At 37.8% G+C, this 14,851-nt stretch overlaps 1 long non-coding RNA gene across 7 annotated transcripts in view; it reads left to right on the top strand.

Moving 5' to 3' along the window:
- The window catches only part of LOC105486124 (uncharacterized), a 329,958-nt gene that overhangs the window by 178,777 nt on the left and 136,330 nt on the right, over positions 1 to 14,851 (top strand). The gene's annotated exons all lie outside the window — the stretch shown is intronic.

Genomic DNA, 14,851 nt, shown 5'->3' with positions numbered 1-14,851 from the left:
GTTCATGTTGTTGGTGTGGTGGATATGTGTGTGTGTGTATAGAGTGATACTTTCACAATTTTTTAGATTTCTTTTTGTGATAGGATATATATATATATTTTTTCTCACTCTGTCACCCAGGCTGGAGTGTAATGGGGTGATCTCAACTCACTGCAACCTCCACCTCCCAAGTTCAAACAATTCTTCTGCCTCAGCCTTCTGAGTAACTGGGATTACAGGCGCATGCCACAACACCCAGCTGATTTTTTGTATTTTTAGTACAGATGGGGTTTCGCCATATTGGCCAGGTTGGTCTCGAACTCCTGACCTCAAGTGATCTGTCCACCTCGGCCTCCCAAAGTGCTGGGATTACTGATGTGAGCCACCATGCCTGGCTGTGGTAAGATACTCGTGAAGTTATTTAGGAGGTGTTTAATTAAAGACAATGGCATGCAATGTGTATCTTGTGGAGTCCGAGCATAAGAAAAATAGGAGACACTGATATTAAATTTTATGTATAAGTCTTCTGTATTTAAATACAGTTATTTAACAAAATCTGTTATCTGGAGACAAAGAAGTATTTCATATATTTTCATTTTAGACATAAAGGAAATCAACTCCTTTGAAGTACCAAAATTTATAACTTTATATTATTTTGACATAAATATACCTAAAACATATTGTATAGTTCCCTGGATTCTTATACAGAATGCGTCTTCTCCCTGCTGACCCAGGGTCAACATTAGACACATCCATAATTGTTCTGTGTAATATTATAATGTTCTTGGGCCTCTTTCCTAAACACCCTGACAATCGTGCTGCTCTTTTCTCTTGCTGTGAGCTGACCAGCTGTGCCCCTGCCTGTTGCCAGCACACTCCCCTCTCCTAGATCCCTGTTTTCCTCTGGTGCAGTTTTTAATTCATTGTGGCCTGGGAATCCAGATAACATAGCTAATTAGAAATGATCTAAATGTAAGAGTGAATGCCCCTGAGGGAGCATCTGTGGCCTTCTCTGTGAGTTTCTATGGGGATCTCTCCTTTGCATTAGATGCTGTGTTAGTGTATGGATGGCAGACCTATTTTTCCTTTGCTTCTCAACACTCAATTAGATCCAACAAGCTAATGAAATTCATGACAGCATGCAGCAAAATTCTGTATAGGAAGTTTTTTCCCCTTCTTTCCATAGTTTCCCATGTTCTAAATTAGTTGTTCTAATGTTATCTATGTGTTTTTGTTTCATCTTAGGATATCAGCGGGATAATTTTTTTTTTTTTTTTTTTTTTTTTGAGACGGAGTCTTGCTGTGCCCCAGGCTGGAGTGCAGTGGCGCTCGATCTCGGCTCACTGCAAGCTCCGCCCCGCCGGTTTCACGCCATTCTCCTGCCTCAGCCTCCCAAGTAGCTGGGACTACAGGCGCCCGCCACCTCACCCGGCTAATTTTCTTGTATTTTTAGTAGAGACGGGGTTTCACCGGGTTAGCCAGGATGGTCTCGATCTCCTGACCTCGTGATCCGCCCATCTCGGCCTCCCAAAGTGCTGGGATTACAGGCTTGAGCCACCGCGCCTGGCCATCAGCGGGATAATATTAACTGCCAAAATAATTCATTAGTTGTAAAGCTCCATCCTGGGGAGTTATCTTGGCTAAACTGTGGATAATGTGCCTCTTGGTTTAGACCGCCTAAAAGTCATTATGGTCAATGATTGACCCACAGCCACCATGTGAAAAACCTGGGGTTAACTAGAAAGTAAAAACTGCTGGAACAACCTGATTGTGCCAAGAGGTAGTATGTTAAATCTACGTAGAAGTAGCAGAAGTTACAGGAAAAAAAGCCGGTGATTACCAGGATGTCACGTTGTTTATGAATCAGGTTGCTGAGTCTTTGAATCTTGAGATGATATTTAAGTCAAAATTTCAAGAGTAGGAATTCTGAGGTCAGGATCAATAGTGTAGTTGGGTATTAGTCATTTGAATAAAAAGCCGGCTTTTGAGCTGACCCCTTTTCTCTTAGTTCCTTTTCCTAATTATCCTACTTTTCTCAAAAATGTCACTCACAAACTCTTTTGCTGTGAGAGTTAATAGTGAGGTGCATAAAATACACATAAAAGTTTCAAAAGTGAAGTATAAATAGCCATAGCCTTTCAAAATATTATTCGGGTTTAGGAAAACAAGTGCCTTTCACGTCATTCGAGCACCGGAGGATGATTCTAACTGCAGATGGGCCTTTAAATAAGTGTGAGTTTGCTGCTGCTTCTCAACTCCCAGTTGGATACTGAAAAAAAAAAAAAAAAAAGGATCTTTCTCAATTTCCTGTTCTTGTGCCTTATTAAAATCCTTCTGTCGCCCCCACCGCCACCCCTGCCTCTTTCTTCTTTTCCCATCTTTTTGTGTGGAGGATGTTATCCACAGTTCCCAGCAGTGATGATGCATTTGAGTCAGGAGAATGAGATTGTGACCCAGATACAGTGCATGAGAAATGAGTGATGGGAAGAGAGAGAATGACGGGTGGGGGAGGGGCGGGGGGGCAGAGGGGGGGTCGGGAGAGAGAGAGCGCAGTGGTGAAGGGTTATGAGTTGTACAGTTATTTCTAGCTTTGAATGGTTTCCAAATCTCATACATTCACAGACAACCTTGCCAAAGCCCACAGCTGTCATGCATTTTCAACAGATTCCACAGGGCCTAGATGAGGTTTGAAGGCATTCCTTTGCTCTTACACATTAGCTAAAAGGAATTACCGTAACATCTGATATTGTGGAAGTGGGACATTTGCCATCCTGACCTTGCCCAAAGCAGTCCGGAAATAGGGGTCTAAGGATGTATTATCTCATATGGCCCCTAAAGGTCACCAGGGGCCTGTCGGTGGCGTTCTGAGAAAATCCAAGCACCCAATATGCTCTGTATTTGGAGAGACTGGGCTGCTTTGTATGGACGCAGTGGGCAGACACATGTTCCCATTGCTCGTTGGATGTTTGTCATAGGAAAGGCATGTTCCACTGGAGAAATTCCCAGCTGTCAGTAATGTGCTGATATACCACAGCCAATCATCAGAGGATGAGCCAAATAAACAGGATGTTCACAATGTGTGTGATTGCATGAGTGTGTAACAAAACTTCTGCCCATTTCACAGCCTCATAATGGGATTGACATGCATTGCTTAATGCATCTGTCTGTTTAGGATAGAAACGCATAAATACCATGGAAACCATGTGTAAGAAAGCCCTTTCTTTGGCTCTATGGACTGTTGATATGACGGGATGAAATCTGGTATAAATTGGGAAAGAACATCGCTTTAATATTATGAGTTTGCTTGCTGGGAAGTGCCTTGAAGTCATCCAAACACAGATGAGAAGGAATAATCAGATAATCGGTAGCTATTGTGAGTTAACAAAAGGGGCTGAGTTGATATGAATATTTTTACATACCAGTGGCGTCATATTCATTCTTTCTTCTTGTAAGACACTCATTAGTTGAATTATTTATATAAATGTACAGAAACGAGTCAAAGTTATGTCATTGCCCTTTTTGTTTGGATACGCTGCTACTGTTAACAATTAGTTTCTAAATATATTCCTGAGGCAGCAGTTTGGGAAGGGGGAGTAGTGGTTCCTTCAGCACTCATGTGTAGATAGGTTCTTGGAAAAATAACATCAGGTATCCTGTTAAGTGTCAGATCTTTTACTTCTCTGAGTATTCAAATCCCTTTTGCTCAAGGTAGCACATCCATTCATGATAATAACAGTAATAAATAACATTTATTGTACATTTCCTATTTGCTGGTACTGAGCCAAGCCTTTAACACGCATTAACTCTTTTAATTCTCACAAAAACATGTAAGATTGATACTATTATTATTACTATCATAATGATAAGAAAACCAGGGTTCAGGGAAGATAGTAGGCTTTTAAGAAGGTAGAGTTAGTAACAGAGCAAGCTGGAACATCTATTTATGTAGAGTACTGAATCCATGCATTTAACCATTTCACTACATTACCCTTGTGTGTCCCTGCTCTATGTGAAATTTGATTCTATTACAGTCTCTGGTGTTAAGTACTTTATTGCATTGAAATGTGATTTGTATTTCCTTGAACAGGACTAATGCACAAAGATGATTTTGGTATCCTAGGGTCCATCTGTATTTCACCACCCTAGTACAGTTGAAGATTGAGGAACATGCCATGAAGTCTTTGTCATGATTTTTCTCTGTTGTTAAGTTTTGGTCTTTTAATTGTGGTTATTATGTGCTGCTTTTCAAACATTGCCCAAGATACACTGATTTAGGAAAAAAATCCTATGTGTCAGGATGTTGCCTCCTAGTAGTGTTAACACTTTCAATAGGTTTTATGTGATAAACACTGCAGGAAGGAAAAGGAGTTCTGAGTGTACAGAATCTGTGTGTTTATATTGGTTTATGAGATCATTAGAGACATGTACTACATCATCTGGTGGAAGGCAGTACCGCATAATGGTTAGGTCTTGGGCTCTGGAGTTTCACTACTTATGATATGTGTGACCCTGGGCAGTTTTGTTGATATCTCTGAGCCCATTTCTTTCATCTGTACAGTAGGTATAAGATAATTTTTTTATAAGATTATTGTTAGGATGAAATGAGAGAATTCCTGTAAAATGCATGGCCCCTAATAAGTATTTTGAAGAATGCTCTGAAATGCCTTTCAGCACTCTTCATTGCCAATCCTTGTACTGTTTCTCTTTGAGTCCTTATCACAATTAGACATACTGTATTATACTTGTTAAATGTCGTCTCCCTAAACTAGAATGTAAACTCCACAAACTCAGGTATGTGTCCTTCTCTCCTGTGCCCTCATGGCCTAGAACAGCACCTGACACAAGCTAGGCCCTTATGAATATTTGCAGATAAATAAATGACAGCTATTTTATTATCATCATCATTATCACTATTACTATGGCTCTTATTACCATGTGTTTCAGACTCAGATACCATGCTTAAGAAAATCCTAAAAATACTGTTTAGATTTGAATAGTTACCAAGAGGCTTAAGAAATGTTTGATTTCTGATCATAGAGGTTTATAGGAATATCAGAGAACATTGAGTTTAACGTCTTCAATTTATAAAATAAAAGACTTAGGATACTCCAAGGCCAAGTGATGTTAATTGGTCTTACCTTAGTCAAGAATTACCAAGTGGCAAATAAGAGCTAGGATCCAGGCTGCACCCCCAGTCCAGTAAGTTCTCTTTCTACTGTGCTCTACTGACATCTAACTTGGGTATCAATATGGCTCTCCACTCTTCCGCAGACCAGGCCTCAACAAAGGTGGGAACCATGGCCCTACTTTATCATTGCATTTTACTCCAAACTTCTTGTCACCTTTTGTTGACTGGTCATGGCTGTATCTTCCAGGTTTTTCACAGGAATGGAATTTCTTTTTGATGATAAAATGTGCTCTAGTGACAAGTCATACATGGAGATGGCTGAGAACTGCAAGACACTGCTTGGGGCCAGGTAGAGATGCCCCTCTCCAGATAACTCAGTGAAATTTGGATACCTTTTATCAGCTCTCTTTGGAGTCTTTTACTGGATTTGGGATCTCCAAAGCATTTCATTCTGAGAGAAAAATCAAAACAAATAAAAGCTATAAAGTTTATTACTCCTCTGGCTTAGAGCAGTCTAGGAAGAAAAATGTATGAATTCATTCAAAAAACTTATTAAGAGATAGTGAGAAATGGAAGTGTGTGAATGGACCTCTTTTACAAATATTTTCAAGTTGCATCATTTTCCCTCAAGGAGTTTACAGTCTAGCAAAAAATAGATTTTTCCAAATTAATCTCAGTGATACATAACATGGTAGTGAGAACATGGAGAGAGGAAATGAAAATAAAATTTTGAGGGAGCTTGGAGGAGGAAGAGATTACTTCCAGATGGTGAATTGAGATGTTCATGGAAGAGGCAGCATTATAACTAGATTGATGGATCAGTAGTATTCTTCAAATTGCATGCATCTTAGATCAAATATATTTTAAAGTTGATTTCTTAGGAAGTTCATTTACTTCCTGACATTTTATATTCTTATGTATGCCATACAATAAACACAAATGTATATAATGTAATGTAACCGACATAGCTTATTTCTCAAAAGGAGACATTTATTAGACATTATTATGTATTTTTTTGTAGCCACAATTATAAATATTTACATGAGTTTATAAATAATAGCATGCCAAAAGAAAAAAATTGTATCTTGTACTTACACACATACAACATTTGGAGGCTCTACACATAGCTAAGATTATTTTTGGATGTTTGTGATTTGACTTACATAACTGTTTACGCTTAAGCCACAGAAGGTTTTCAAACTAAAGTCCATTATGATAATAGTGTGATGTATCAAAGGCATAGATGAGCTGAACTCATGTTCTTATACTGAAAGTCTTGGAAAACATTTACAATGTTTACAATGCCTTCACAGACATTTTTTTTCTCCTTATGGATGTATCTTTCTACTTAAAATAGCTGCATTTATTTTAGTAGCTGATCTCTTTCCTGGAAATTATTTTTGAAAGTAAATATAATGTTAGTTAAATAAATATTTTAAGTTTTACTTCACATTTTCAATGTATTAAGTACTACATGGTAAGTAGAAAATTGAAAGTTTTTATTAATTTGATTAATGAAAACCATATTTTACATTCAGCAATCCCAAATTAAATAAAAACAATCATAGAGGAATAATAAAGAATGTGATTTACATCGGTTTAGTGCTGGGATGGCTCTTCATTTTCTAATCTTCTCTTACGGTTTTGACTTTGCCCTGTTCCTGGTCAGCTGGGAAGTTATCTGCTGTGGAGTTTCCTTTTTGTCTATTGCTCTTCTACCTTGGGGTGCTCTAGCTACCCATTTGCTTTGCTCGCTCCTAAAGCTGTGACTGCAGCTATATAGTCTTTCGTGTTTCACTTGAAACATGCTGACAGACGTGCTGACTGAACATTTTAACCAGCACATTTATTCTGGCTTCTTCTGAAGCTGATGAAGCTACCAAAACAATTCTGTGTTCTTCTGAAAAACAAAGGGCAAAACCCAAAACATGAATCAAATAGAGCCAATGTGGAAAATGTACAGCTTTAATAGAACGTAAGAACTATGGTGTTCAGTGGCTTTTGGAGGCCACATTCTTTCATGTGGAGAGAACATGAGAACAGCTTACTGTCTTGCTATATTTGCTTTTACATTAGTACTAGCTCTTAGACTGGATTAGTCATTACTATTTGTAATGAGTCAATAAAACTTAAAAAATATATTGGGACAGTTTTCCTAAGCTCAGGAAACTATGAATATAGCTAGGAGAATGATTTATTTCCAAGTATTTATTGAGCGGCTATTATGTGAAGAAGACTTATTTAAAGAGTAAATATTTTTGCAAGACATAGTCCCTGTCCAGGGGAACTGGTACACCATTGCTGAAACTGGTGTGGGGTCTTCCATGGTTGAAGGAAGTCAAGGCTCTAAGCCAAATTAAGGATTTTCTGGTTGCTGATAGAATATTAGAACTGAAGGGTCTTTCAGATATCATCTACTCCTCTAATTTTATTTTATGAATATGGTAACTGTAATTACTTCTCGAAGATCACCCAGAAATTTAGCAAGAAAGTCATGTATGTACATATTTTTCTTTCCTCTAAATCTGATTTTTTTCGTGATATGACATATATATTTATACTAATTTAAATGGGTCAAATGTAATTTAATTTTACTTTTATTAGTTTAGTGTATGTATGTGTATGTGTATATATATAAAATAGTAGTTCTCTCTGGGGATTGGCATTGTACATATACATGTATATATATACACACACACATATTCTTTGCAATAAAAATGAGATCACACTTAACCTACTGTTTTGTACCTCACTTTTTCATGTAACTATTGCATGAATATTTTTAATGTGAATGAATATGTTTAGAATATTACTTTTATTGGGACTGCAAATAGTCTATTCATCTTATATTTTAGAACATTTTACTTTAGTGTAACTTTTAAACACATTATTTAAGGTCAACATTTCCCTTTGTAAATCATTCCGCAATGAAGAGCCACATAATTATATATTTATTCTCACTTCTTTCCTTTATATTTCCAGACCTAGAGTTTCTGGGTCAAAGGCAATACATACATGCAAGACTTTTGATCCACAGTGAGCCCACCAACAACACTTTCCACTCCCAATTTCAAAATCCATAGTTTATATTCAGTGCTGCAGGACTGTAAAATCTGGCAAGGGTTAACAGGTCTATAAAAAAATCCAAACAAAACTTCTCCAGCCAGAAATATAAAGTCACAATGGCTTAGTATCCACCCAGCAGGGCTGTCATTTCCTGAAAGGTATTAGACGGACAGGTGGCATCGATTAAGCTCACAGAAGAAAAGTGTTTGTGATGGAGTCTCCCCATTTCCAACCTTCAAAGGCAAGAGGATGATGATCTTAGATTTAGCAGTGGCTTCAGGAGGTGGCTTTTGTCACATCCTCATACATTTCTGACTCACATTTGCTAAAGTTGGGATGTCAAAGGCATATATGAATTTTTAACAACTTAGAAGTCTTCAGATGTTAATTAGAGAGCAAATATATTTACTGCCTAGGGATCATTGTGAGTCTCCTACTTCTTGTTTGAGTTTGCTTGCTGTGTGGGATTGCTTATCAATATAAGAGTAAATAAGAGTTATAGTTTAGTGGTTTACTGAAAGCTGCTAGATGTTTGCAATGAAAATACTAAATTCAGTGAGGTTTGCATCTATCTTTTAAAAGTAAGAATAAACATTCTAATATTTAAAAAATGTCAAAGAGAAAAATGCACATGTACTCTTTTTTTCAATTTCAACCTCTGACATTTTGCTGCCTTATGTATACGTGCTCTTTGTTTTTCTCGGATAAGAAATAGCTGTAGATGGTTTTTCAAGCATATTGTTTTTAGGTAATGCTTTGAGATAATGGTGCTTCATGATAATAGTTGTAGACAGTTTCAAGCATGATGTTTGAGCACAGAAATTAATCTCTATTTGTGTTTCTGAAGCAGTCTGGAAATTCAAGGAAAATCGTTTTGTATTTGATTGTTTTATACCATCTGTGATTTGAATTTTTCATGTCGTAAATTATTATATGCTATCTCTAAAGGTAAGATTATTTTCCAGTTAAGTGTTTCATTATCTAAGTAAATGCTAATCGAATTTTAGATTAAATTAATATTTAAAATAAATATATATGCAATTATTTTACCATCTTTATTTTATCTCTCAAGTATAAGCTAGTTCATATTTATAAAGGAAAACTGTCAATTTTACATTTTCATTTTTGTTTACAAATTGATTTTTTTCCGATTATTGGATTCTAGGATAGCTCCAGGAAAGCTGATTAAAATTTTTATTACAGCTTGTTTTTGGATAATACAGATTTGTACTTGGTAAAGACACTCATATTAGTAAATATTATCATTTTAGATGAGCCTAGTCTACTTCAAAAATGAAGAAGAGGATATTGCTGTACTCAAATACGGGAAAGGTACATTTTCATGGAATGGCGAGATGTGAGAAAAATAAAAAAGCCCACATAGCATAGATAACTTCTGGCTCAGAGGAGACTCAGGCAGTAACTGTGTGACTATTCTGGGTGATCACTAGGTAGTATGAGGGTCTTAGTCACCTGTCTGGGTGGGGTATGCCCAAGTTAAGAGTTGTATTCCACTTGCCCTTCACTCTCCCTGTCAACCCAAATGTTTGCTCTAGAGAACAGCTTCCCTCTGTTTCATCGGATCCCTTTTCTTCTCAAATGACAGTATAAGGCCCACTTCTTTCAGGACAGTTTCTCTAACATCCGATGACCTCCAAACCATCGACATATTAATAATTCCGGATCATTTCATTTACTCATCACTTTTGTAATCATTATAGCTCTCATTTTTGTAAATGGGATGTGTGTCTGCGTTGCTTCCCTTATTAAACTACAATCATGAATCTGGGATCATGGCTAATCTTGACTGTGTTCCCTGGAACGATAAACAAAATAGTTATAAATCTGAGCATTTCTAAATAAATACAGTCTCTAAGGGGAATTTTATACCAAGTTCTTAAACATTATGTGGAAAATATATTTATTCATAGGATTAAAAGGAGAGGAAGAAAAAGAGATGGGTCTGAGCATTGCCGATGTGGAGATACTGTTATATCCACTTACAGATGAGGAAATGAGGAGGTTTTCTTCTGAGTTTCAGGACGTTCAGAGACTTGGTCTAGGAAACATCATTAATAAATGGAAGCATTGTGACAAGAACTCAAAAAAATATGACAGGAAAAACTCTTTGCCAATTCTAACATCTTCCTATTTATTTTCTACTGGGCTTATCTTAACGAAGTGAAGTAATGCTTTAAAACCCCTTTTTACATTTTATACTTGCAAAGCTTTGGTGCTTAAGATTTATAGTTCAGTAATTGATTTTACTTTATGGACTGAGAATTCTAGGGTGGATCATTCCACAGTAGATTCCTTACTCACCTTATCTATAAATATAGGGCCATTGAATATTTAATCTGGAAAGGATTCTAGGGATCACTTCATTCTGTACAACCATTATAGAGATTCTCTGGTTCTTTTTTTTTTTTTTTTTTTTTTTTTTTTTTGAGACGGAGTCTCGCTCTGTCGCCCAGCCCAGGCTGGAGTGCAGTGGCGCGATCTCGGCTCACTGCAAGCTCCGCCTCCCGGGTTCACGCCATTCTCCTGCCTCAGCCTCCCGAGTAGCTGGGACTACAGGCGCCCACAACCGCGCCCGGCTAATTTTTTATATTTTTAGTAGAGACGGGGTTTCACCGTGGTCTCGATCTCCTGACCTTGTGATCCGCCCGCCTCGGCCTCCCAAAGTGCTGGGATTACAGGCGTGAGCCACCGCGCCCGGCCCGATTCTCTGGTTCTTAACAAAAATATCCAGTTAAAACCTGTTGTGAAAATAAGAAGACAGTGATTTTTCATTGCAGTGTAGGGCTGAAAATATCATTTTATTAGTAGTGGTAGTATAGTATTATATTGGCTTTGTAGGCATGCCAGCTCACATAGTTATTTACTTGCTCATCATATCTTACTTGAGGGAATAGTGACTATTCTAGGTTATATTCTTTTTTGGTTACTATGTCATATTTGTTTTCAAATGAAATCTAATTCAGACTGCCAATTCTTGTCAAGTAATGCCTAAATTGTAATACTTTACAGTGTTAAACACAACTTTCTACCAGCATAGTATAGAACATAATTTTATTAATAAAATATGGATACAATGCAAACTGTAGAGAAAGAAATTGACAATTGCAGAAAGATGTCCCTAGAAAGCAGGTCAAATTAAATGTCACAATAATTCCCCTCCAAATACAAACATCTTTGACTTAAAAGAAAGATCTGCTTTATGATGTTATAAACATATCCTTCCCTGGAGCTGTATTGATAATTAATGCCACATACTCTTGGTTAGAATTATGTATGAGTTTGGTCATAAATGTTCTCATGCACTTTAAATGTCAATAAAATAAATAGCCTTTATTATTTCAAAATGATTACTTGCTCCCAGACACTGCTACTTTGCAGGAGAGGATGGCTGCCTTGGCACATAATGAAGTATTACAGAGACATGCCGTAAACATTTGGAAGACACACTCCTAGCTCTCAGGCAATGCAGCACGGGGAGCATATAAGGGCATAAGGAATATGCTTGAAGAAACCCAATCCCTGTCCTTGCTTCCACTTGCGCTCTCATAAATCAGCCTGTTAATATCTTAAGCTTAGAAATAATTTTTAAAAAGGACAATGTTCCTCTTTTGTGGCTTGCAGGGCCAAGTGCTTTGTTTCTGGTCACTCTTACTTTCTAGATACAGCCTTCGTTATTGTTTTTGATTGGAAACAGGGAGTGTCTCGGTCTGTTACCCAGGCTGGAGTGCAGTGGTGTGATCTCAGTGATCCTCCCACATGAGCCTTCTGAGTAGCTGGGATTACAGGCACATGCCACCATGCTCAGCTAATTTTTTTTCCATTTTTTTCTAGAAACAAGATTTTGCTGTGTTGCCCAGGCTGGCCTTGAACTCCTGTCCTCAAGTGATCTTCCTGCCTTGGCCTCCCAAAGTGCTCAGATTATAGGTGTGAGCCACTGTGTCAAATTCTTTTGTTTTTAAGAAAATCCCCAAATGTTTAACTTCTGTAGGCAATTTTGTCCCAGATCAAGAGAGAAGGACTTATATATATTCTTATTTCATGACATATTAAAAACATATAAGACTGACATATAGGTAATGAATAAGAGGAATTAGTCCTTGCCATAGGAAGAATTATCAATTGAATAAAAAACTAAAAATAGGACTTCCAGTTTTAGCTTTAGCATATAAAGAGCTTGGAAGTTGTTATGCCTATCTTTACAAGAAAAAGCTAATCAAATTGTGAATCAAAGATTTTTCTCGAATCCATCAGAGAATAGACATAGCAAGGCAAATTTCTACCCTGAATTTCAGAAAGACAGGTGAATCTAGAGTCACAGCTGAGGTCTGCTTACCTGGAGCAGAAGCTGCTGGCATTATAATCTGGTAAGAGCAACTAAATGGTAATTTTGAGGAAACGCTGGAGGCTAAGTGTGAACTAGAGGAGAGTGAAAAACTTGTGGGGGTTGCAATTTTATGGGGTCCTCTTGCTTTTATGAGGTTTTACTCCAGGAACTTCACTGGATTCTCACAGTGAAGATCCAAGATTGTCTTGTGGCTCTGTCATGGGGAGCAAAAGAGTAATTCTTGCTAGATACTCCAAGACAGTTCTCCATAACAAAGACCTATGCTGGAGGAGAAAAAAGTTGACTAGAGTATATCCGAGCTGGGGGAAGGGCATTCTCAATCCAGTTACCTCTAGCCTTCAGGTCTCACCCAAGGGGGATGTATTATACCACTGAAGAAGCACTTGTGAAGGTCATAGCCCAGAGACACAGGACCACTAAACACACAGAGTTATGTATAAAATTATAGAACGCCTGACTTTCCCCACATCTTATCATCATACCAACAGGGGTTCAGTATAACAACAGTGTATTACAATGAAAGAGCTGTAAAATGCAGTCTCTGAAGAAGCATCTTAAGGAAGCCCAAAGTCAACAATGAAGATAAAAACAAGGACACTAGAGAAATTTGAGTCCTGTGGCACCTACACTTGCAGTAAACATTAATACAGCATGTCTGGGTTTAAAAAAAATTATAAAGCATGCCAGAAGTCAAGAAAAAACACAGTCTGAAGGGAGAAAGTAAGAATCAGACTCAGACCTTGATATAACACAAATGTTGGAATTATCAGACAGGAAACTTAAGATGACGATGATCAACATGTTAAAGGTCCTAATGGAAAGAACAGGCAACATGCAAGAACAGATGGGTAATGTAATCTGAGATAAAGACAACAAAAATAAAAAATAAAAAAAGATAAAAGAAGTGCTAGAAATCAAAGACAGAAATGAAGACTCTATTTATCAGTAGAGTGGACATGCCAGAGGAAAGAACTAGTGAGACTGAAGATATAGGTCAACAAGAACTTTCCAAACTGAAAGAGAAAGGAAGGGAGGAAGGAAGGAAGGAGAAAGGAGAAAGAAAGAAGAAAGAAAGAAGAAAGAAAAAGGAAGAAGAAAGAAAGAAAAAAAGAAAGAAAGAAAGAAGAAAGAAAAAGAAAAGAAAGAAAGAAAGGAAGGAGGGAGGAAGGAGGAAGGGAAGGAAGGAAGGAAAAGAAGAGAAAAATTCAGAATACCCAAGGACTGTGGGGCAACTGTAATAAGTATAAATTATGCATAATTGGAATACCAGAAGGAGAAAATGGAAAACAGCAAAATAAATATTTGATATAATAATGGCTGAGAACTTTCCAAAATTAATCACAGACATGCAGCACAGTTCCAGAAAGCCCAGAAAACACCAAGAAAGAGAAAAAACAAACAACAAACAAATGAACAAAACAACAACAAAAACAAACACCATGAAAGTATACCTAAGCATATTATATTCAAGCAACAGAAAAGCAAAGACAAAGAAATCTTGAAGGAAGCCAGAGGAAAAATAATACTTCTTATTTGTAGATAAAGAAGGGATAAGAATTACAGTGGTTTTCTCATCAGAAACCACGTAAGAAGAAAGTGGAGGAAAATATTTAAAGTTTTGAAGAAAAGCAACCCCCATCCAGAATTGTATATCCAGTGAAATTATTCTTCAGAAGTAAAAGAGAAATAAAGACTTTCCCAGACAAAAACCGAGGGACCTGATTACCAACAAGCCTACCCTGAAATAAATGTTAAAAGAAGTTCTTTAGGAAGAAGAAAAATGATACAGTTCAGAAACTAGTGAAATGAGATTGTTCCCTTGACCCCTTCACGGGACTTGTGAAGGGGGTGGCTCATTTACTCAGTTTGTAGCTCTCAACCCCTCATGGGAGGGGGAACATGCAGGTGACTGGGTGCAGGGGCCAGGATGAGCACTGGTGGGGAACTGGCAGGAGCAGAACTCCACGTGGCCCACAGCAGCGTCTAGGGGTTGCCTGTGACTCCTGGAGCCCCACAGGGTGTGTATTACAGTGTGCTCTTTTTGCTTTGCCATCCGCGGATGCTTAAGTGTTCAACAGCTCAGTGGAGGGTAAATGTGACAGCCTCTTGCACCCAGGTCCTGTCTGACATCCAGGAAGAATGAGGTTACAAGTCACATGAACAAATTGGAGGGTAGTGAATGCAGAGGATTTTATTGCCAATGAAAGTGACTCTCAGTGGGAAGGGGGACTGGAAAGGGGGTGGAGTGGGAAGGTGGTCCTCCTCTGGAGTTTGGGTGTCCTGCTATCAAGCTGTCCCTCTGAAGCCAAGCT

Source organism: Macaca nemestrina, chromosome 3 (genome assembly GCF_043159975.1).
Source record: "Macaca nemestrina isolate mMacNem1 chromosome 3, mMacNem.hap1, whole genome shotgun sequence".
Classification (NCBI taxonomy): Eukaryota; Metazoa; Chordata; class Mammalia; order Primates; family Cercopithecidae; genus Macaca; species Macaca nemestrina.
Note: the sequence above shows the minus strand (reverse complement) of the source record. Positions and strands in the feature narration are given on the sequence as shown.